The sequence below is a fragment of the Aphelocoma coerulescens genome, chromosome 2 (genome assembly GCF_041296385.1).
Source record: "Aphelocoma coerulescens isolate FSJ_1873_10779 chromosome 2, UR_Acoe_1.0, whole genome shotgun sequence".
NCBI lineage: Eukaryota > Metazoa > Chordata > Aves > Passeriformes > Corvidae > Aphelocoma > Aphelocoma coerulescens.
This window is the reverse complement of record NC_091015.1, coordinates 137,770,695-137,794,755: the sequence shown is the minus strand read 5'-3', so window position 1 is coordinate 137,794,755 and position 24,061 is coordinate 137,770,695.

Sequence of the window (24,061 nt, the reverse complement as noted above, 5' to 3'; positions counted from 1 at the left end):
ACAAATTTGTCCTGCAATATTGTGCAGGATAATCAGAAAAATAGTATAGGTCAAATTCTTACATTGTTTGACCTCAGGAATTAAGGCAGGTGCAAACAGAAGTAGTGCTAAGATTTCAATATTTAGCTCTGTTTGGTATAGGTCACTTTTTCATTTAGCACAAACTATACTTTACTCAAAATTTGTGTGATTAATGCATTGATTTAGCTTCCCAATGTGCATTGCTGCTAGGCAGATTCAGATATTATTTATTTTTATTAGTTTATAATATGTCAATTTTTCTTGCTTATCTGTCAGCTCCCACAAAAATACATAAATCAAAAATATAGCAATGTGGACACTAACAAGGCATAATTATTGTTGGGTCTGTCCCCTTTTAAAGAAAAATACAATTACCTACCAATATGTTGCTGGGATTAGGTCAGAATTTGCATAATACTGACTCATATTTTCTTAACAATTTTAACATCAGACAATAGGTTTTGCAAATCTATATGCCTTTCCTGTTTTTCAGTTTTATTTTTCAGGCTAAAATAATAAGAAGCTCAGTCAAAACAAGATAATTATTGCAGTCTATCCCCACAGAAAACTTTAATTACTCCATGGCATGTTTCTAGGATTAGGTCAGATTTTTATAAGGCTGATTTTTTTTTAAATAACAATAGGCAATTAAGTCTGCCAAACTATAATTTATTACAGTTAAATTTATTCATTTTTCCACTGATAAATATTTAATAGAAAATAACTCAATCACTGCAGGAGATTAAAGAAGATTTGTACCTCAATATAATCTTAGAAAAACAGCACACAGTTTTCTGTTCTTGGCTGTAATACCAAATAGCATCAAGTTAAATGACAAGATGAAAATAGTTGAAAATTTTTAACTTCAGTGAAATAATAGCTGTTAATGTGTAGGATTATAAAACCCCCAGTAGCAGACTATGTAACAAATAGATCCCTCCTGAAATACTGAAAACTATGGTTGGGATCTAGGGTTAAATAACCGTGATATATTTATAGAGGGCAAGGGATCACCATAAAATAAAGCAGCAAATAGTAAAGAAGTCAATGTAAAAGAGAGGCCGGGGATTTAAGGTATAGACATCATAAATTTTCATCGATATAAACAGTCCATGTACCTCAGGACCTGAGTTTTAGCTATAATTTCAGGTCTGACCTATAGGCTTTTGGTGTTCACAGTGCATGCACGATCAAGATGCCATCTGAGGAGGTGAAAAAAAATGTTTCAGATCCGTGTGATTTACTCATTTAATCATCCCCAAATCCACCCCAAACACAACAATACTGTGTCGAATATCAGTACTTGAGAAGATTTTATTGTCCCACTAAATTACATTTAATTCTTACTATAACATCTCATATAAACAAGTATAGTGAATGATTTCCTCCCCAGTGTGTTCTTTGGGAGACAGGAAAAGACTGTTATATGGAATGCATAGATCTGGAAAAGGTCACCTTTTCTCTATCCCTTAGATCTCCAGAATGTGCACAGATACTTTCAGTAGCACTGGATGGTTTTCTTTTTCTGCTTTAAGGTAATATTTTCTGGTTTAAAATAATAATTATGAAACTACCACAAAGAACCATTTGAGGCTTTTAGCTTTTTACTAATTGCTCTGAAAGAGAATTCTAAATGATTTCCAAATGACTTAAATGATTTGGCTAAAGAGCATCTTATTACAAATGGGCTGAGTTGAAAACATTGTGTCAGCACTAAATGAGGCTTTTTTTCCCCCCTGCCTTTCTCTAATGGGCAGATCAGAATGTGTAAAGCACCCTTCCTGCAATGACTTTTAAATGGGCTTGGGATCAAGCCTTTATTTAGACAACGCTTTCTTTTTAATGTAATTTACCACACTGTGATATTTGCCATTACTGCACTCCTTGCAGTATTCCCTATCCTTCAAATCTGAAATCCTCCAAACAATGTGGGCAAACTTAACACCAGTTTGCAGTAAATACCCGTCCGGCTTAGAGCAGATGACTTCAAGCCTGTCAGTAGCCCTGCTTTGGTACTGATGACAGCTTGCCGAAGAATTTCTGACTTGGGGACTGGTCCAGTAACCCTTAAGCAAGAGAGAAATCCTTACACGCGTGAATAATCACATTAGTTTCATCAAAACCAGTTGCATAAATTACGCAACTTGAGTAATAGCCTGCAAGGCGCAACCCAATGCCAACCCACCATTTACCCTCCCAAAGTTCACTCTGTTATGCCAACATTTCTGAGATTCTGCGATGCTATTGAAGAGACCTCTGTCCTGTGTCTGTGCTGACGACGTAGGCGAATGTGTAAAACAAGACTGATGCAAGTACTGTTTTTCAAATACTAAAATATCAGCAAGAGATGCCAAACAGCTTTGTGGTTGAAGGGCAGTGCTTTTATTGAGAGCCACTAGGTTGCACTGTTGTATAGAGAACCAGCTCTCTCGTGCCGTGCTGCAGACGGGCAGCCTCATGCTGTGCAGAAGCTTGTAAATACTGTTTTACAGTTTTCACTAACAACAGAAGTATATGAGATCAAGAGAGGAAGACCGGCACTTGGAAATCTTTGCTTTCTCCTCAAAGGCAGGTCCAGGTCCTGGTTTCAGTTAGGTGTTTTTGTTCTGTGTAAGGTGCCCTGAAGATAACCACACTTTGGAATTGGATTTTTTTCCCCCTGGAGGGAGGAGAAGCTGCTGGGGGACAGGTTTTGAAGGGCGAGCCAAACAGTTATTCTTGAAGAATTCTTGACTTGACACACATGTTCCTGGAGATCTGTCTAAAGCTGCAATGGGCCTTCCTATATGCATAAACTCCAAACACATGCTTCCCCTTTCCTCCCCTGGTTTGGCACTGTTTGATGGCACAGACAATACAAAAGCACACATCAATTACTTCCCTATGTACATTACACACTGTGGGCAATCACAAACATTATATGCTGTTCACGTGTGAATAATTAATTACAGTTATATTATATAGTCATTCTTTCCACTACCATTGTCCAAAGTAAATTTTTCCTTTAAGAGTAATATGGTTTTAATTTAGGAAGCAGGGTTTCTTTAACCTATTTGACATTATGCAAACCATCTTAAAGGAGGTTTAATGCTATTTCCACTCTGTCTGCTAACATAGCTCCCCGCCCAAATGTGAGCTGTGTTTTATCAAGCAAATTACTTACAGAGGATTTGGTTCAAAAAGACATTGGGTTCATTCCTTTACCCATATTTACTCAGCTCTGGTGTAAATCTTTCTGTGTTTTGCTCTGTGGATTAGCACCTCTCTCATCCTCCCACTACCCCTCACTTTAGGGCAGTAAGCTAAGACAACAATAATGAGGAACAGAGCTGGTGACTCTCTCCACCCTAAAGCTTTGGGAGGGAATAGGTCATTCCAAAGGACCTGAGTCTGTGCTGGGTTAGTTTAGTTTACTACAAGTCACACATTTGGGAACTATCCGCTTCAAGTTTTGAATCTTTCAGTAATGATGTTTCTGGCTGCTAATTAAATTCTTACTGCTCCAACACCAGAGAAGACAAGCGAGTTCTCCTTTAAAAGGGCACATAGATGAAAACAAACTTCACTGATTACAAGAACATGTGTTGCATGCAATTAACCCATTACTGGTCCCTGGAAAGGCGAAAGCTGATCTGAGGGGAAAAATGGGCAAAAAAGAAGTTGAGAAACCCAGTAGGCTGAAACAGAATTTTATCTTCTGGCCTTTTTAATTTGGGGCCGATCATTTTGCTAATGATCAGCTATAGTTGCCTCTTTCACTTTTTCTCAGATGAAGCTGATGATTCTACTTCGTTTCACCTAATATAAGACTAATATTTTTCCATAGGATTACAAGCACACATGGTCCTTTACTGCAGAAAATAATCAAGGTGAACAGACATGGCAAATATTCTGCAGTGGGTTTGCCTTCATATTTAATTGCACTTGTTTTCAGATACACACGTACAATTTCATAAGTATTTTACCGTCAGGCTGCCTTGCCTGTGTATTTGCAGAAAGTGAATCTGCAGTTATATTGGCAAGTATTCTCACATGAAAATTCAAATGTGCAAGTGTTTATCTTAAACTGGATGCTCATCCATCCAGGCAAACAAAAGACTTCTATAATCTTTCTGGCCAAATGTAACCGAGCACTAGGGACAGACTGCTGCGTACTTGCAGAAAGAGATTTGTGCTCAGCCCTGGAACTTACCCATTTCTCCTTGGGAAAAAAAAAAAGTGCTTGATTTGGCACAGCACATAGTCTAATATGTCCAGTTTGAATCATGGGATGTGTTGTAATAAAACTACTTATAAGGAGGGTATCTTCTTGCCCAGAACGTTTTCTCTATTATCATGGTATGAGTAAAATAAGAGGACATAGCAGAATTGTCTGTGCAGTTTGCAGAGGGAGGGAGAGTTTAGTCCTTAAGATAAAAGGAATCTTCTTCAAGTTGTGTTTATTTCAGCAGGAGCTGTACATGAATGCAAGTATCTGTCTTTACAGTTTTCTTCACAGGAATAAGATCTTAGTTAGAAATAGCTAAAAGAATACACCATTTTTGCTGCCACATTGCTGGCACTGGTCTTTGCAGAGCCAGGTTTTTTGTACTCACTTTGAGAAACCATTGCCCATAAAATAAACAGTAGCATTTTCTTTTCCTGGGAAAACACTACTCACGGTTTCTGTTTTCTGAATGAACAATAAATACATTTTTTTCTTCCTCCTCCTACATTTCTTCCTTAAACACAAAGGCATCTTAAGGCAGACTGTATCTTAATGGTCACACAAGTTCTGTAGGTGAATACACTGCCCTAATACAAACAGAGAAGCAGAAGGAGCACATGTGTTCACAGCCATGTTTATCCAGGGATCAGGCAGATGTCATGGCAAAGTCTTTGTCTGTATATATTGTACTACAGGAGCCAGCTGTGAAGGACAAATCTGAGGTGATGCATACTCCTTCCTTACCCAAATGAAACTTCTGTAAATAAGCTTGTTTGCTTAGGTAATGCATACATCTATGCATATAAGGAGAGGCTGCACTCGTAGCATGCATGTCTGTGCTGTCCTGCCAGGTGGGATCCTGGCTGTAAACACTATCCAGGCTGCAGTCTCTGCACATGAGCTCTTGTGCTGTTTGGAGCATATTCAGCTGTTGTTGTGAGTTCAAAACTGTATGCACCTTGTGGGAATGACTGAGATTCCAGCCTGGCCAAAAGGCAATATGGATGCAACTAGTTCAAGGCCCTGGAGTCTGAGAGCCCAGACATATACCTTTCAGATGAGTATAAGCTTATTCAGTGATTCTTTGTGTAAACAACACACAGAAGACAGGGTAAACACACACACACACAAATACACACTGTTAATTTTCTGTCTTTGAAAGAAATGTGAAGGGAACTAGTCAGCCCACAATGATACAGAATTTGTGCTAATTAGTCTTCAAAAGCTAATGGATACTAGCAATGTATGGAAAACACAACTCAGAATATAATGGTTATGAGTTTGGACAACAGTTCCAGCAGCTATTTGTGAGCATTTTTTATATAAAATGTTGGAATACACTTATAACAAGTGGATGCAGAATGTATATAACTAATTAAAGTAAAATAAATGGAGTAGATCATATCCATTCTCTACTACTTCCCAGTCATTTTGATACAGTTTCTTTAGTCTGAAGGTAGTTTATATTTATTATAATAATTCTCTATCTCTTTTCCTTTAATTTTCTTTTAATATAAATAACTGATTGACTGTTAGAGAATTATCCCAGGGAAACCACTTTAGTTTGCACTCTTTTGTCTTACTAAACTAGTGAGCAAATTTAACCTGTGACTCTCTCACACAGTCATCATTAGATGAATGTGTTTCCACCCCGTTTTTTAGAGCAAGTTTGTGTAGGATATGACTGCATTTTCATATTAGAATTCAAGAGGGCACGTGTGTGTATACAGTGCTGTATATATTATGCATACAAAGTTATTGTTCAAAAGACTTCTATCATCTATTCCCTTGTAACACCTCTATACTTGAAACATGGTGCTGTAATGTGCCTGTACCAATCAGAAAACTGAGCGATCATAACCTCTTGCTTACATCTAAGCAAAAGATATTTCAACTGTCGCATCAACAGAGTAAATCCCATTTTATTGAGTATACTTGGAATATAAAAATGATAAATGTTAACAATTAGATGTGAGTCATGTGTGTTTTGCAGGGCTTTAGAGTCTGAACATACAGGATTCTGTAAGTCTGACCTTCCAGAGTCATCCATGGTATATAGGGAAAGCTATGTAAGCAGGTTATGGAAATGTATGATTAACCCTTGCAAAGGTGGCCAGCAAAATTAATGCTTTTTGGCTCTCTCATTAATAACTGGTAGGTCTGACTCACTTAAATATTTATTCTCTTCATATAAAAAGAACATGGAAAAGCATTGTTGTCTCAGAAATTCTATACACAAGTTTTTCTTTAAGATTTGGTCAATACAAGAGCAGACAAATATTATCACTGAAAAGCATGCTTTCCCCCAAAAACCAGAACTGTTTTTCCAGGTCTAAAAAGACTTGACACAGAACTTGACCTGATCAAGGCACTTCTCAGGCATGCTGCATACCGAGGACCAGTTATCCTTCTTTGTTACAAAACAGACAAACACCAAGGCCTTCTGATGTAAGTAGGAATACAGAGGACTCTCTGCCTATTGTTCCTACTGATCTCACATTTCACTAGCTTGTTCTGCTTGTGACCATCAGCAAAACAGAAAAAGACGTCTAGATGCTAGGCTTAAAAAACATCTAGACACCAGGTAATAGTCTGTTATTAACAAGAAGTACATTTGATGAAATCTGGGGGAAAAAATATTGAGAAATTTGCCTGTCCCACAGGAAGGAACCTTGGATGCTGCCCTTGGAGGTTGTTAAGCTTTCTTTAGTTTTGTATTGCCCACAGGCCCATTCTGTGAAAATTTAATAATGCAGATTTTTACGTTTCAGTAATTCATTGCAGAAAACAGAAGGACTCTTCTGTTGTATTCCTCTTCTGAGTGTAAAGCTGTTTCAGCACACTGTGTCACATAAATGACAAAATAGGGGGACTAACTGTTAAAACAGAGGGTAGGAAATCCCTTTATGTACTGGCCTGTTAAGATTTTGCTAATTAAGCAAACCCAAAACTCAGTTCCTTGTATTTGGCCAAAGAGGAGAAAGACATATATATTCCTTCCTTTCCCCTAAACTCTTGCTTTTGTACCCTCTGTGAATGTGAGTCCCCATTTATATTTACCAAGCAGAAGCACACTGCCATGGTGTGAATTCTCAGTTTTGCTACTGTCTACAAATACTTTTGGTTTGTGTGTTATTATCCATGCTTGACCCATAGAAGAAATAGGAGTCAGAATCTCTTCTGATCTGAAAGGCTTGGCTCAAGTTGTAAGAATGGATGACTTCAACATCACAGCCCAAATGGCAGATGTTCTGTTGAAATGCACGACTTTTAAGTCCTGCATTTAAAAAAAGTGAAACTTTAAAGAGTGTCTTTAATTTCACCCTCTGGGGCCTGCCAGGAAAGCAGCTGCTGAGACACTTATGCTGCTGCCACCAGGCTGGGAAGGGGAAGACCCATGAGCAGGCACTGGCACAAGTCTGCAGCTTTCTCGTTGGCCTCTGAGCACATGCGAGCAAAAAACCTCGGATTACTGCAACAGACCACAGATACTTCCAAGCAGCTGAAGGACCGTAGTGTTCCCATACTTAAAGTCACTGTTCCCTCTGAACCATGCTCCAGTCACAGCTGAGACAAGGTTTTGCTGTGTCTGAAGTGGCAGATTGTAGTCTCTGCAGTGTCTGACAAAACTGTATCAGGTGTCCAGGTTAAGCCACTGGTTATGTCCTGAAACAGGGATTTGTCAGGGCATTTTGGCATTTTGAGAAAAAAATGGACAACAAGCAGGAGCCCAACTCTCTTTTGGAATGCATCCAGTCTCAACCAGCAAAATCTTGCCAGGCCAGACAATAAGAGGTTGTTTTACTTTCCTCTATTTTTACTGATAGCTCATCTGAAGTTGTTTTCTGTCTTGTGGGGATTAAGATGAGTGGCTAGTGGGAATCAGGTTGGGGAGGTGATGGATACAAAAAAGGTGGGATTTCTTGTTAAGCAGTGGGTAGGGCAGAGAGAAGACGCTTGATACAGACTCCAATTTGACTTCCCAGTGAAAGACACTTTTTTCATTAATAGCTACATGTGGGCTAACTGTATCTCCTTTTCTAGATGTCCCTTCTTCATGCTAACGTTCTGTACCAATGAATATAAATGACTAATCAGTTTTCCTTAACCACCTCAACATATCTTATCTTGAAATTGAAATGCCTACAGCCAAATTTATTTCAATGGTGACCCCTACCCTTTCCAACATACCTTATTTTGAAGCCTAATATGCTTTTCCTCATAGCTTTTATTTATAGGCTTTATTTTCTATCATATGCTTTCAAAAGATACCAGATGCCCTTTTGCATCTCCAATTCTCCTCATTTCTTAGGTGTATTTTGGTGCACACAGAAGATACAGGATTTGACCAAGATTCCACAGGATATCAGGGGAAAAAAAAATTGAACTTTCAGACATCCAAAACTAGTATCTAGCATTACTCTGTTTGGAAGCTGGCCTAGGGTAACATTTTATGTAAAGAGTTATAATCCTTGCTGTTCAGAGGGAAGCTCAAAAGCCCCTGAAGCCTATGCTCATATGTACACTATTGGGCTATAGTGTATGTGTGTGTGTCTATCCCCAGAGAATGGGGGGAAGTTTTTAGTTAGGCATAATAAATATTCAGGCTGGAAAACAGACACCTTTCCAGAAGGAGCCATATAGGGAAGAACTGATGAGGAGTTTGGATGAAAGGACTTTGTATGAATGTAAATATGACTACAAGGTATAGGGTGACTGGAAAGGGTGGAAGTACCCTGTGGAGTCTTATAAATAGTGTTGTCAGGATGTGTAGTGTTAATGGAGGCTTTGCGATCAATGTTATATTAGTGAGGGGGATGTGAAAGGTATTTCTTCCTTAAAAAAGGGAAGCACACTACAAATTATGTTTAAAAACTTCATATTTCTTTGACAAGATCGGTTTTTCATGAAACTGGTGGACTTTGATTCTGCTACCATCCCTTAATTCTTTATTGGCTTCATTTTCCATCAGCCTTTCCATGTACTTTGAAAAGTACTAATTGTACAATAACCTGGCTAGCACAGTCATGTCTGGTCCCTAAAAAATTTCTTTTTCTTTTCTTCTAAAATTACTTTAAGCTCTAAAAATGTTCTTTTTTTGGTAAAGAAAAATATATAGGGAACCTTGGGAATGTTTTTTTTTGTCTGTATTCAGCTTGTGGAGGCAGACTTCCAGTGCCCTGTTAGTTATCCAAAACCTTTCCTTTAGCAAGGTGAGACTTCCAGCCTGAAGAGATATGAGAGTGCACTTTCAGTCCCTGAGGAAATAGGTGTATAAGCTTGATAAAAACCCCTGTGTGAGAACTGCAGCCTTGGACAAAAGTCCCCTGAGGGAAATGTTTCCTCCAGTTCATGTACCCCTACTTAGTGTTAGAAGTTTTTGAGTGAAGATCAATAACCTGGAACTAAACCTGAGGAGTTTAGCTTTGTATCAGGTTTTGTTCTGTGTACTGAAAATCAAGAATCTGACTGTGGAGCATGGAATACATCAGATAAATATGGATTTTATTTTAGTTCACTATTATTAGAAAAAAAACCTTGCCTTTCTCTGTTTGTCCAGTCTAATTTGGATCAGTAATCAGAGTCTGAATTACCATTAGTGCTGCTGTTTGGGTTTCTTTGTCTTCATTCACTCCTAACACTTCCAGTGCACAGCTAAATAGAGCCCTCATATGCTGAAAGCATTTGGAAAAGCTCATACATCATTCATCCAGAGAGCAGAAATGAAGTAAGAAGGAAAGGAGTGGAGTGTCTTTGTTTCTTCACAAGGACTGAACACAGTACTGAAGGACTGATAATAAGGTTACCATTTAGACAGACACATTATTAGAAATGCAAATTTTGACAAGGAAATGCTGAATATCTCTCATTCTAAAAAGTCATTTTTACTAGATTTACTTATGAATTCGTTAGAAATGTAATCCCATTAATGACACTACTGGTTCTTATGGATGGCAATGACAAAATGTAAAAGAAGTCTTTCAGACCTTTTTTTAAGGAATGTAGCCATCTTTTCACCCATGTATGTGTTCTTATTCAGTGTTCTCATTCAGAAAAGATGCATTCATATCATCATATGGCAGACCCTTGGCAATAATAACATCTCAATTGCCAGGATATACTTACAGTGGGTGGCTCTGGCTCTGAACAGTCAATTAAATGCATTTTTTTCCTACAGGGTCCCTGTGGTACATTAAGTTTTACTGATACCTAATAGCTTCAGCATCTCTAAGGAAACTGGCCTTGATTTTATTAACCTAAAAGATTGAAGAACAAAAGGCATGTATTGCTGACAGGTTAAAAATTCTTTAACAAAGGTGTCTTAATTGCTTTCTTATTTCCCTTATTATATGCTGTGGTAGCCTCCACTGATCATGCAAAAGGATTTTATATTTGGACTCAGTGGTTTTCTGAGGGATGTCTTGAAAGGTTTCATAGTTGTTGGGTTGTTTTGGGTTTGTTTTTTGGTTTTTTTTTTTTTTTGGTTTTTTTTGATCAAGAAAGATTTGAACAATGTTGTCAACAGTATTAGAGGTTAGAACCTTTCCCTCTGTCTTTGAAAATCACCTGATTGTCTGCCACACTCCATCTCTCTGTCAGAGTGACTATTAAAGCTAGAGTAGTGTGTAGTGATACATACGTGATAACCAACAACTTTGGCCTAAGAGCTTATCTGTTTACGGTGTCAAATGCTATCTGATAATCAATATAGCTGCTCTGTGCTATGTGTCCGTGTTTCTGGAGGCATGACTGTTTGCAGAAGCAGGTTCTGCTTTCTATCCTTTAGCCTCTTGGTGGTTGTCAGCCTCCATATCTGTGTCTTTCAGCAGGTTTCATTAAAACCTGTCTATAGCAGCCAGAAGAAACCTGCAGATTTGGAGGATCCCCAAGCCTTAGAGAGCTGTGTAAACTATGTAAATCTATTTAAAGCTAAGAGTCTTACAAAAGAACCTCCAAACTTCTGCTCTGTATACTAGGGAATTGTGGATGAAAGATTTCTTTAAATGAATATGCGGTTGTTTTCAATTCTAGTGACTACCCTGTAGTGGTCCTGCTTTTTTATCCTTATCATGCACCTCTGTTTTGCAGAATACAGACTAGGAGTCCTTTGTTCCCCAGAGATGGAAATAACATCAATAAATGACCCCAGGATAAAGGGATGAGTTATAATCTTGCTGATTTTTAAGATGAAAATTAACAGGTGTAACAGTAAAAGCATTTCTTTTTCTCCCCCTTTTGCAATTTTAAGGCACATCAGAAACCATGTGTATACTTATGAAAGAGAAAACATTTTATAGGGCTTTGTAGCAATAAATACCTTACAACAACACAGCCAACTAAGAGCAGGCAGTTTGAGTGTCAAAGAAACATTAGGTATTTCTGATATCACACCTCAGTGTGAGAAATTTGCAGTTTCATATATTTTTTTCAAGTTTCATTGCTCCACTTAGAATCATGGAACCATTTACATTGAAAAGGACCTTTAAGATCATTGACTCCAGCCATGAACCTAAAACCAAGTGCACCACTAAGCCACGTCCCTAAGTGCCATGTCTACGTATCTTTTAAATTCCTCTGGGGATACTGGCTCTACCACTTCCCTGAGCAACCTGTTCAATGCTTGACAACCCTTTCTGTGAAGAAAGTATTCCTAATATCCAATCTAAAACACCCCTGGTGCAAATTGAGACCATTTTCTCCTGTCTTATTGATTGTTACTTGGGAGAAGAGACTGATCCCCACCTGGCCACAACTGTCTTTCAGGTAGTTGTAGAGAGTGATTAAGTCCACTCTGAGCATCCTTTCCCTAAGGAACAACGCCAGCTCCCTCAGCTGCTCCTCATAAAACTTGCACTCCAGCCCCTTCTCCAGCTCCATTGCTCTTCCCTGGAAACACTCCAGCACCTCAATGTCTTTTGTGTAGTGAGGGGCCCAGTACAGAGGATTTGAGGTGAGGCCTCATCAGTGCCTAGTACAGGGGGACAATCCCTGCCCTGGTCCTGCTGGCCACACTATTTCTGCTACAAGCCAGAATGCCATTGGCCATCTTGGCCACTTGGGCACACTCTGGCTCATGTTCAGCTGCTGTTGACCAGCACCCCTGAGTTCTACATTGCTGGGAAGCTTCCCAGCCACTCTGTAGCTCTGCATGGGGTTGGTGTGACCCAAGTTTAGGACCTGGCACTCACTTTGTTGAACATCATACAATTGGCCTCAGCCCATCAATCCAGCCCTTCCAGATCCTCTGCAGAGCTGTCCTGCCCTCCAGCAGATCAAGAATCTGGCACAACTTGGTGTCATCTGCAAACTGACCGAGGGTGCCCTTGACTCCCTTGCCCAGATCATTGAAAAAGATTGTAACAGGACTGGCCTGAACACTAAGCCATGGGAACACCACTTGTGACTGGTTGCCAGCTGGATGTAATTCCTTTCACTGCGGGGTATGCCCAGCCACTGCCCTGGAGGGACGTCTGCTGAGATAAGGAGATTGAGCAATCTCCCAGCAGGACTCCCTGGAAAGGCAACCACTTCTTTGGTCATGGCGAGGAAAGGCAGACCCACAATCCTTTGGGAGACACTATGCGGATCATTCTGTAACCCATTGGTCTGTCCCAGATCCTCTGTAACCCATTGGTCCCCTACTGATCCCCTGTATCCCTATAAAAGCAAACTCCCTGGGGCCCCTCCAGGAGAGGGTTCTTGTCCCTGGCTCCCCCCTTCGCTGGAGGGGACACATAATAAAGCTACCTCTGTGCGGAACCAGCCACACGGGCCTTCCCGTCTCTCTCTGGTCTGGCTTGGCCTGGAGGCTGCCCTGCAGAGCTGAGCTGGAATCACGAGCTGACAATCACTAAAGAGCTGACAGCCTCTGCAAGGGTCCCCCTGCCAGCAGCTGAGGGGAGACACCGGGCCTCGGGAAGGCGATTCCTTTCGGGACCATCTCCCCGGACGGGTCATCTCTTCCTGGGTCACAGCCTTGGACCCCACCACCAGCTGTAATATTTCACTACTGCTCTCTGGGACTGGACATCCAGTGCACGCTTTCAAGCTATGAGCAGACAGTTTCTCCAGGAGAATGGTGTGGTGAACTGTGTCAAAGTCTTTGCTAAAGTCCAGGTAGACAACATCCACAGCCTCATCCACTAAGTGGGTCACCTTGTCACAGAAGGAGATCAGGTTGGTCAAGCAGGACCTGCCATTCGCAAACCCGGGCTGGCTGTGCCTGATCCCATGGCTGTCCTGCACATGCCATAGGATGGCATTCAAGATTATCTCTCCATGACCTTCCCTGGAACTTGCCTCAGGCTGAAAGGACTGTAGTTCCCTGGATCCTCTCAACCCTTCTTGATTTAAATATTTCACCCCTTGCCTCTCTCTTTCTCCCTGTGTGGATGTTTCAGGTGCCAAAGAGATGACTGAGGAGCTGTTCAGGAGATACAGTGAAACATAGGGAATTCTCAAATTTGGAAAACATTCCGCAAAAGTCTAGAAGAAATCTGTGTCCTCTGATCTGAACAGATCTGAGGCACAGGAGTCTGATTTGGCTGTGAATGATGCTGTGCCTTCCAAACTTTTGGACTCAGGAGCACCACCCATCTGAGCTCTTCCCCTTAATACACAACTTTGGTTGGAGAGACGCTGATCAGTGCATGGAGTGCGTGTTACAGCTGGCTATATCATGATGAAGCAGCTGGTGTGCTGAGAAAAATTCAGGTTTGCTGTGTTGTGTAAGTAACAGAAAATTAATTTCCTTAACAAAAATGTGTTGTATCCTTTACAAATGCAGCTTTAAGGTCTGTGACAGAGCTGTGTCTTTCTAATGCAAAAGCAGAAATTTTTTAACTTGTAGCAGAGCTGTCTATCTTCAGGGTTGGGGAACCCTTCTCTCCCTCATTTCGAGGGTGTTGCTTATTTGGACCCTGCCGTCTCATATTCTGCACTCTGTAAGGGCTCCTCATTCTTTAAAAATGATCATGTGGAGAATTTACTGGCATGAAAAATCATATAAAATATGATGCAAAAAATAAAATGCAGAAAAGACATTGTCTCCTATTTGTTAAAAATCTATTATTCACTATTTTCTAAAGATACTTGGAAGCTGCATATTTTTCTTTAATGAAGAACAGGAACCTTGGCTCTCATGAGGACGGTGGCAGCACTTTAGTGTTGGTGAAATCTGGGTGCTTTTACAGGGAAGAAGGCAGCCTGTGGGGAGGCTGTGACAGGGAGGGAAAGCCTGGGAGGAGAAGTGCTGGTGATGCAGCTGCAGGGCTTGGGAGCTGCCCTGGGCCAACAGCTGGGGAGAAACCAAGCTCTGCTTTCCTCCAGAAACATTTGCTGCAACACATTCCCATGATTAGTGTGGTGGTCTTCTAGCACTGACCTCTACTTAGTGTTCAGCTTGACATATTAATCTTCACCGAACTAAAAGTTGATTCTAAAATAAACCTGTCAACCCTTCTATTTTCGATCACTACATTTGCTGCAAATTATTCTGGGACAGATTCTGCTGTCATGAAGTGGAGGGCAGGCCTTGTCACCAGCTGGAGTGGGAGCACAACTTGGCCTTTTCTGGGTATTAACTGGCTTCTCTCTTTGGGAAGTATATTTTAGCATCCCTAAAAAAACCACAAGTATAAAGATGAAATATTTTAATGGTGTGCAGATATTTTTAATAATAATACTATTTTCCTCTGGCAGAATGAGTTACATGATCCTTGCCTTTTCTTTGGACTCTGCACCACCCTTTTCAGTGATCACTTTGAAAACACTCCTATAGAAGGAGCAGAAAATAATATTTTAATAGGGTTTAACTAGCTTAGAAAATACAGCAGAAAAATATCTTTGTGACTCCTATATAATTGCACACAAAGGATTCAAGTGTATCAAAATGATGCAATTTTTAAATTTTCCCTTCCCGAGTAGCAAAGGCTTGCTGGAAAACTTTTGTGGAATTTTACCATTTTCATTCCTATAGATTTTACTTGAGATTATTCCATGAGGCTATTTCAATAAATTGGTTTGGAGACTCTTAGAGGAAACCATTAGTCCAGGAAAAACACTTCTGGCTCTCTTGTTACCTGTCCACATCTTTAGAAGGGACAGGTCCTTTAGAAGAGGGCCAAGCTGCTTCTCTGGAAAGTCTGCCACTGCTTGTCTTTGTACTTTTCATATTGCCCTTTTTGGCTTCTTTTTCACTGTTGCATATGGTGATGGTGAAGTGAGGGTTGGCTCTGTTTTCAAAACAGCGAAGCACCTGAGCATGTTTGCACTCAGCCATGGACAAAGCAGAGGTATGCAAGCCTGACAATTTCAGTAGTGGACAAGTCACCAATTTTTTCTCTTTCCAGCTGAAAGGAAAAAATAGCAACAATCAAATGACTAATTTTAAAATTGCTCTTCCTAAAAACTAAATCATGTAAATATATGAAGGTTTTCACTTTGCTTTCCAGAAAAGAAATGACACTACCAAAGACACACAAATTCAAATGCAATTTATTTTAGCTCATCTTCTTGAAATTAATATTTCTATGATCTGGATGTATTTGAATTAAAAAAATTTTGTGCTGTCGGATTCCCTGCTTCAAATGCCAACTCCAAAGAAATCTCTTTATACACTGTAACCTCTACTCTCTTCCTCATACCCCACACTGTAATTTGTATCCATGGTAATGCATTACTGTTTCCATCAGCCAAGGGGTTTGGGGGAAATTATGGGAAGAAAAATCTTTCACTGTTAAAGTTGTGGTAAAATGTCATCAGTTTGACAGAGCAATACAACAGTCTTAGTATGAAGCTCCAAACAAATTGGAATTTGGTTTGTTTCACATTTCATTATAGACTTTGGAATACTGAACCTAGGCTCATCAAAACATTTTCTTGAGTTTGCTTTTATGCAGACCTTAGGCCCAATTTCAAAAGAATCCCGGACCAGTTTTGAGCACTTTATGGGCTGACTTTAACATAAGACAGATCACAGTTAGTGGACTTGGCTGAAATTCACCCTGAATGTTTAAGTGAGGTTGAACCTGGAAGTGAAATTTTGTGAGTGAGAACCCAAGCAGACTGGAAACAAAAAAAAAGTTAGAAAAATAGTGTGCATTGATCCTGCGGAACTTCAAACAACAGGATTTGACATCCTAAGAAGAATTCAATAAAAGCTAAAGAACCAGTTAAACTTTTTATTTCATTTGGGAATTTAGCTGTTATTTTTAAATAAACAGAGTAACCACTACATCAAACAAATTATTGAATGCAACCTGAGATTCTTGTGATGCCTGGTATAATTCAAGTGGCAGGAGAGCGTAGTATAAAACCTTTAGGAGAAGATTTTCAAAAGCTCTTAGCATTGATTTAGCTTGTCTGCTTTAAAATTAATGGGAGTTGTATTATTGTCTCTAGAAACAGTATGAGCCAAATCTGTAACATTTATGGAAATCCTGTGACTTGTATATAAAGACAGTGGGGTCCTAAGTGAAGGAGTCTGTAGAGAACTTCTGCCTGAAGTTCTCTGATTGCTTTGTAGTTGAGGATGGACCTTAGGTTTCTACCCTAAAATGAGTCTGATGCTAATTTTTTATTTACTTCCCAAAAATCACCATTTCTCTTAAAAATGGAAATGCTACATTGTGTTCTGAGGAAGATTTAATGAGCTGGATAAGACTGGATATATGGGTTTTTTTACTATAGTTTTACTTGTCCCTGAACTGTACTTTATTTCTACAGTAATAGTCAAAAGGTAGGCAAGATCGTTAAATCTCAGACCCAGAATTTTTATGTTAGGTACTCTCATCAAAGTCTGTATAAGCAGTCTTTCTCATGTTATTTCTTTGATAAAACTGGCCAGTGAATGAATGCTTCCCTCTTTGTTTCTCTAGATAGGATTCTGTCAGTCCAACTTGGCAGTTGGTTTTTTGTTTGTTTTTGTTTTTCTTTTTTTTTTTTACTTCAGGATACCAAACTGTTTCTAGTGTTTTCTTTTCCTGCCACACTCTTTTTCTGCTATTGCTCATTTCTGATATTGATACCTTGCTTCCCCTCTTCTGTCTAATGATGTACATGTCAAAGCAGACCACCTTTCAAAGCTCCCTATGAAAGAATGGGGGAGGGTGCAAACCAGCAGCAGTCAATCTTTGAAACATTGAAATACAGAATTTTGAGTATGAGGACAATGGCAATTGTCCAATTAAGACAGAAGCTATCAGGAATTGGTATTAAAGTAGGTTCTGCGCTTTGTGACAAAGGGAGCTGAAGCTTCACAATTTACCAGGTTATTTTTTTTTTTTTAATTCTTATTATGTTTTTTCAAGTATTTCTTTAGCCCTTGTAGTCTAATAGGCAAGTTTTTTTGCATCCTGTCTTCATGGTTGACTTCATTTCCCTAAAAATATTTTTATTAGGCAATTTGTTAGTAGGTCAGCCTTTCAGTTTAGGAACATCCAACTGTTGGAATGCACACAAGGTCACAGCCCATACCTTCCATGTTTAAATTAAAACATATGTAAGAGAGAGAACTTGTGTTTAAAATATAGTTTTAGCATCATGAAACAGAGGGCCCAAGGGTCCTATAAAATCTATAAGCTCTTAGCATACAAGATCACTAGCTTTATACCTTCTTCAGAAAATTGTAGTTTTACAGTATTTTGCTGTTTGAACAGCATTAATTTAGAGAAACACCAATACAACTGTTTATAATGTCACATATTACTCAATTTTGGATTGAAGACCTATTTTCCTAAGTACTGTACACAACAAGGGCCCACACTTGGGGTGTTTACTCTCCTGCCATCTGATTTATATGGGTAAAACAGGACTAGTGCAGAGCATCACTGAAGCTATTTGCGACTGCAACAGCCTAGATGGAAACCTAATCTGAGGGAGAAGATAGGCAAAGAGAAGGAAGATGCAAAATGTGGTGGCTTCTGAAGCAGCTTTCCTTTGGGAGGTCCCAAATCTTTTGGATTTAAAATAAAAGAAGAAGTGACACCCAGAATTAAATCACTTGTCTCTGAGAGCTAACTTTTGTAAATAATTGTTTTCTTCAGAGTGTTTTTTTACCTGTAAGAGTAAACTTGCTTAGTAATTTGGAGGCTGTAGCTAAGGTTGGGATAGGTAACAAAAAGAAGACATTTCTCACTATTGGGGAAGAAAGTTGGGGGTAAAAGGGAAAAATGAAAAAAAATTTGCACAGAACCACACAAGCACAAAATGGTTGAAGTAGGAAGGCACCTCTGGAGGTCGTCTGGTCCAATACCCTGCTCAGCTACACTGTAGCTACAGCTACAGCTCATTGTCTAGGACCATGTCCAGATGGGTTTTGAATGTCTCCAAAGGGGGAGACTACACAACCTTCCTGGGCAACCTGTGCCAGTGCTCAGTTACCCTTACCAGTCAAAAACCCTTTCATGATGTTCAGAGGAAGCCTTCTGTGTTTCAGTGTGTGCCTCTGGTCCTGTCACTGGCCACCACTGAGAAGAGCCTGGCTCTGTCCTCTCTGTACCCTCCCTTCAGGTATTTATGTACTTTGATAAGATTGCCCATGAGGCTTCTCCTCTCCAGGCAGATCAGTTGCATCTCTCTTAGCCTTTCCTTAATGGAGAGATGCTTCACTCACATAAACATCTTCATGGCCCTTAGCTGGTAAGGCCAGTATGTCCATGTGTCTCTTGGGCTGGGTATTCCAGAATGGGACCTGGCACTCCAGGTATGGACTCATCAGGTCTGGATAGGGGACTAGAGAGGGTGAAGGATCACCTGCCTTGACCTTCTGGCAATGCTTTGTCTAATGCACTCCAGGGTAGCATTCATCTTGTTTGTCCCAAGAGTACAATGCTGGCTCACGTTCAACTTGGTGTCCACCAGGACCCCCAAGGTCTTTTTTTCCAAACTGCTTTCTAGTTGTGTGGCCCCCAGCATGTACTTGTGCCTGGGTTTATTCCCCCACAGGTGCAGAACTTTGCACTTTCTCTTCTTGAATTCCATGAAGTTCCTGTCAGCCTGTCTCTCGAGCCTTTTTAAGTCCTGGATGGCAGCAGGATCCTCTGGCATATCAGACACTCCTCACAAGTTTGTGTCATCAATAAACTTGCTGAAGGTACACTGCCCTATCATCCAGATCATCAATGAAGATGTTGAACAGGACTGGATACAGTACTGAGCCCAGGTTACACTGCTATTTACTGGTTTCCAACCAAACTTTGTGCCACTGGTCCCTGGGCCTGGATATTCAGCCAGTTTTCAATACACCTCATTGTCTGCTCATCCAGCTCATACTCCCTCATCTTGTCTCTGAGGATCTTATGGCAGACAGTGTCAAAAGCCTTACTGAGGTCCAGGTAGACAGTATCCATTACTCTCCCATAATCTAAAAGTTAATCAAGTTGCTCAAGCACGAGCTCAATTATATGTGTTCTTTTCAGAGTCTGGCTGTGCTGGCAAAGCAGTCGTTCTGGAGAGTGAAGTAGGTAACGTGCACAACATTAAAGCAAGAAGAAGGAAGAGAAGCACATGCTTATTTTCTGATAAAATGAAGGTACAGCTCTCTCAGAACTCTGTGAGGAAACCCATGTCCCTTCCAGCTGGGCCTTTGCTTTAGTAAGATTTTCTCCCTCAGTGTCCCACTACTGTTGACCTGTGTTGACCTGGTTTGTGTCTTGTTACCTGCTTGTCTGGGACAGAGCTGTGCAAGCTCTCCTGAGAGGATTGCAAATGTGAAAGCTTTCCAAATCAGTCAGGGAGGCCTGTTTTTTTGGTGGTGTGAAAGAAAAGAAAGTAAATGAAAATATTAACAATAGTACATGTCCCACCAGGAACCCAAAAATTGCTATCATGAATTAAACCATTCTCTACCAAACACATACTGGATGCTATGTACTACCTTGAATTAAAGTTGTGAACAGTGGTAAATTATAGAACTTACACAGTTCTTATAGTGACAACATGGTATATGCTTAGTCTTACCATCTGATCCTGAACAAAGGAATTGATTCACATTTTAGTTTTCTTGCAAAAGAGGTTTAACCTTTCATATTTATCACTGCATCATTGTACAATATGCTGTTTGTAGTAACTTCTCTGAGGGAAATTAAAAGTGGAAAAATATTATTTATCACCCTTATTATTCTAGTCTTCATGGTTTTGTCCTAATTGTCCTTTGTTGCTCTCTTCTCTGCTTTCCTTTTTGTTCCATTTTTTTTACTGACAATCCCCAGGCCTCTACCTTACTTTTGCTTTTTCATTGTGTCCTTTGCTTCATTTTAAGCTCTCCTGTTTTTTCTAACTTTTTTCCCTTTTCTGTTTTTATTTACTTCTGCTTTTCTGTCTCATTTATTTGCTTTTGGCTTTGGTTTGTGCTTTTTTTTTTAATAATCTCTTTAATTGCTCTTTGGTTGCCTTCCTTTTCCCCTTCCTCCTGGCCTCCTTTGTTTCAGGTATAGTAAAGTGAGAAGTACTCTCAGTACCCAGTGAAGATCAATACAAGTTGAGGAAGCAAAGCATTGTCCCTGGTTGCTTACATCCTTGCAGAAAATTTGCTTTCTAAACCTTAGAAAGTTGATATATGAAATTATCTTTTTGGATACTTGAAGGTTCTTCTGAAGCCAACAGGAATGAATATCTGGGAGAAGTTGGACCAAAAATTGGAACCATATCATATCATCTTTGCTCTGGTATTTAACCTAAAAGAATGCAAAGAGAATGTCTTTTTCATATTATTTTAATATATGTCTATAGTACATTAAATTCTATTTTTATCATCTTTTATGCAAAGATCTCCATGTGTTTTGAAAAAAAATTAATTTAGTCTCTCAGTCTTTTGGTAGGACTTTTATTATCATCTGTATTTCACTGATGTGTACATAGCTGGGGCCTGTGTTCTGTGTACTATGCCTATAAATCAAGGACATCTGCCTTCTTGCACATTGTTGAGGTGTTAATAGGTTGGGAGGCACAGATGGAGGTAGTCACCAGATGGAGGTATTGTTAGTTTAACTGAATACATAGGAAGATCATGGAGAAATATTTGTTATTACTTGTGGTGCTGATTTTTTTTAATATATATAATAAGGAGATTAAAAAAGTGATATTCTCTGCCTGACTCTTCAGTTGTTGCCAACTTCAGTGATTTTATCAGAAGTCTCATGATACTGGTATTTTACTCAAAGTCTAGTCCTTGGAATCAATTATCATCTGATAATCTTAGCTTTCATTTAAAAATAAAATTGGGTTTCTGGGCTTCATGAATATAGAAGAAAACTTGAAAACATGGATTGAATGCACAAGAAAGAGACAGTAAGTAAAATAATCCAAGCACATTTTTTTAAAAATTATGTTTTAAAATAACTATCATGTGAAGGTGACTGACTTGTAATTTTGTTTACGTTATAGTACATAGTGACTCAAGTTTAGAAAAGGTAGGCACCCATGTAGGTAACAAATAACATTATGTGACAATACAGAGAAAAAAGAGAGCTATGAAAGAAATCAAGATGGATACTCTTGTAATGGAAAAGATGTTCAGATTTCTCTATCTTGTACATTGATTTTTAGCAGGATATTTTCTTATCTCAGGTAAGTTATGTGGAATAATCACATTATGCTAAGTTCATTTAGGAAAAAAAATATATAGTATACTTTAATGGCAGACACCATGCAATTCTGAAGGTCTTTCCCAAGTTAAATAAGGCTAAGTTAATAGCAAGACAGAATTAAAAAAAAATTTGAATGAGCCACTAGAAAAGGAGTAAGGAGTTTATAGGTTGTCCTGAGATGTGTTCCCTCCACTACTTGCTCTCCCAAATTCCCCCTGAAAAAAATGCAGTGTTCGTATTGGATTAATTTTCAGCAAATGTTGCACCATTCTAAGTTCATGATCTGCCCTGCACCCATATTGTCTGTTTAGGCTGCCTGGAGTAGCATTCAGGGATTACTGCCAAGCTGAAAGAGAACAAAAACCAGAGACTGGCACACAAGTTTAAGCCTCTCTTTGAGCAGCCAGTTTACCATCTTGTTTCTCTGGCAGACCTCAGAATAGCCCATAACTGGAAGAAAATTTGCATGTTGCTCAGGTTTTGGAATGTATTTCTTACTTGCTGAACAGGGCAAGAGGGAGGCTGGGGGAACCTTTTCATGCGTTCTTCCCAAACCTCATACAGAAAGTGTTCCATTCAAAATGAAAGCTTATTTTTTGTTGCTTTACAAGGTGCCATATAAAGAAGGCAAAACTTGTTTCCTCTGTTAGCTCTTATTGCTGTGTCATATCAAGGTAGATTTGGGATCTGAGGACCTCCACAGCAGGCTACTCCATCACAGATGCTAGAGTTGGCAGTGCTGTAGCAAAGCCTGTAAATACAGAGAATCTTCATGATCAAATCTTATCTCTGTTTTGAAAGTTGTCCCTGTGTAAGGTAAGGCCATTTAAACAGGAAACACCACATCTTGTTCATTTTATTTTTCCCTTTGAAAACTTAATTTTAGTAATGAGGAATATAAAGGTTTCCAGTACAGACTGGTTACATTCTCAGTGGGAATACCAGCTATTCTCCCCAACATACATTTTTGACTGAAAGATTTAATATTCAGAGTAAAAAAACAAGCGGTTTCTCTCTAGTTAATGTAAGTCCCTGTTTTATTTTTTTTACTATAAAGAAAAATATCAAAGGAAAACTGAAAGCAAAAAGGCAGTGCACAAAAAACAGGAAGATTCCCAGAAAAATGAATCTCTCTAAAATAGGTAGAAAAGTATAACCGTGTACTTGTTAGGTTGTTCCCTATGGATTTTCTTTTCTGAATTCTTTGTTATTGCAAGTTAAAATCAACTACTTGAACATTTTATCTAAGAATTTAAAATACATATCTAGATATCTTTAAGTAGGTTACCTGTGAACTAAAATCAAAAAAATACATTATCTATAGAACCATGACTTTAAAAATATGGACTAGAGTTCAGATCTTGCAGGTCTGAGCTGCAGTCTTGTTATGAGTGTAGGGAAAAAAGGAACATGGATAAAAGAAATTGAGCAATGATTAAGAGAATGCATGGGTCCTGAGATCCTAGTATTTTGAAAAGTAAAAAAGGTACTTATTTGATCATAGAGGTTAGCCTAGGCAAATGAAACTATCTAAAAGATTACATTTTAACATTAAAACCCTGTAACCTCTGGAAATAAGAAATAATGAGGCCTTGCAGTTCTGGTATCAAAAGTGGAATCTGCAAACATTTATTTAAAAAGAGAGAGAGCGAGAGGGATATTAGTACATGACATGCAGACAGATTAAAATATTATACAATTTTGAAGCAGTGAAAATATGTATAAATATATGAGCTTACACTTTGAAAGAACATGTGTATGTAAGAGGGAGAAGAAGGGAGAAAATGCACTCATGGCTTTCCAGTGTGATGTCTGAATGCAATTAAAATCTCCAGTTGTGATGCTGTAGCAGGTCTTTGACAGTCAGCCATCTGAATACCATTTTGACAGCTCAGACACCTTTTTATGGTCACACCGTAGGAAGAACAATTATTTTGTACCCATGGCTGGGAAAAAACCTCACCAGAATCCCTTCCTCCTCCTGCTGATCTGAATGTTTTGCTTGCTCTGTCATAATCATTTACCCCTTGATATGTGTGCTAGGGAAGCCCTACAAAATTGCCTACTAAATGTTATATTTTACAGGAACAGAAGAATCAGCAAGATAAGCTTAAAAATATTTGAGATGGAGAGGGAAAATAGAACTGTATTGTCTAAACTGTTACTCATGGAAGCCATTTCAGAGTGGCTTGACAAAAAAAGTTAAACTGGGTAGGAGATTTTGGACTGAGGTCCTGAACCTGGT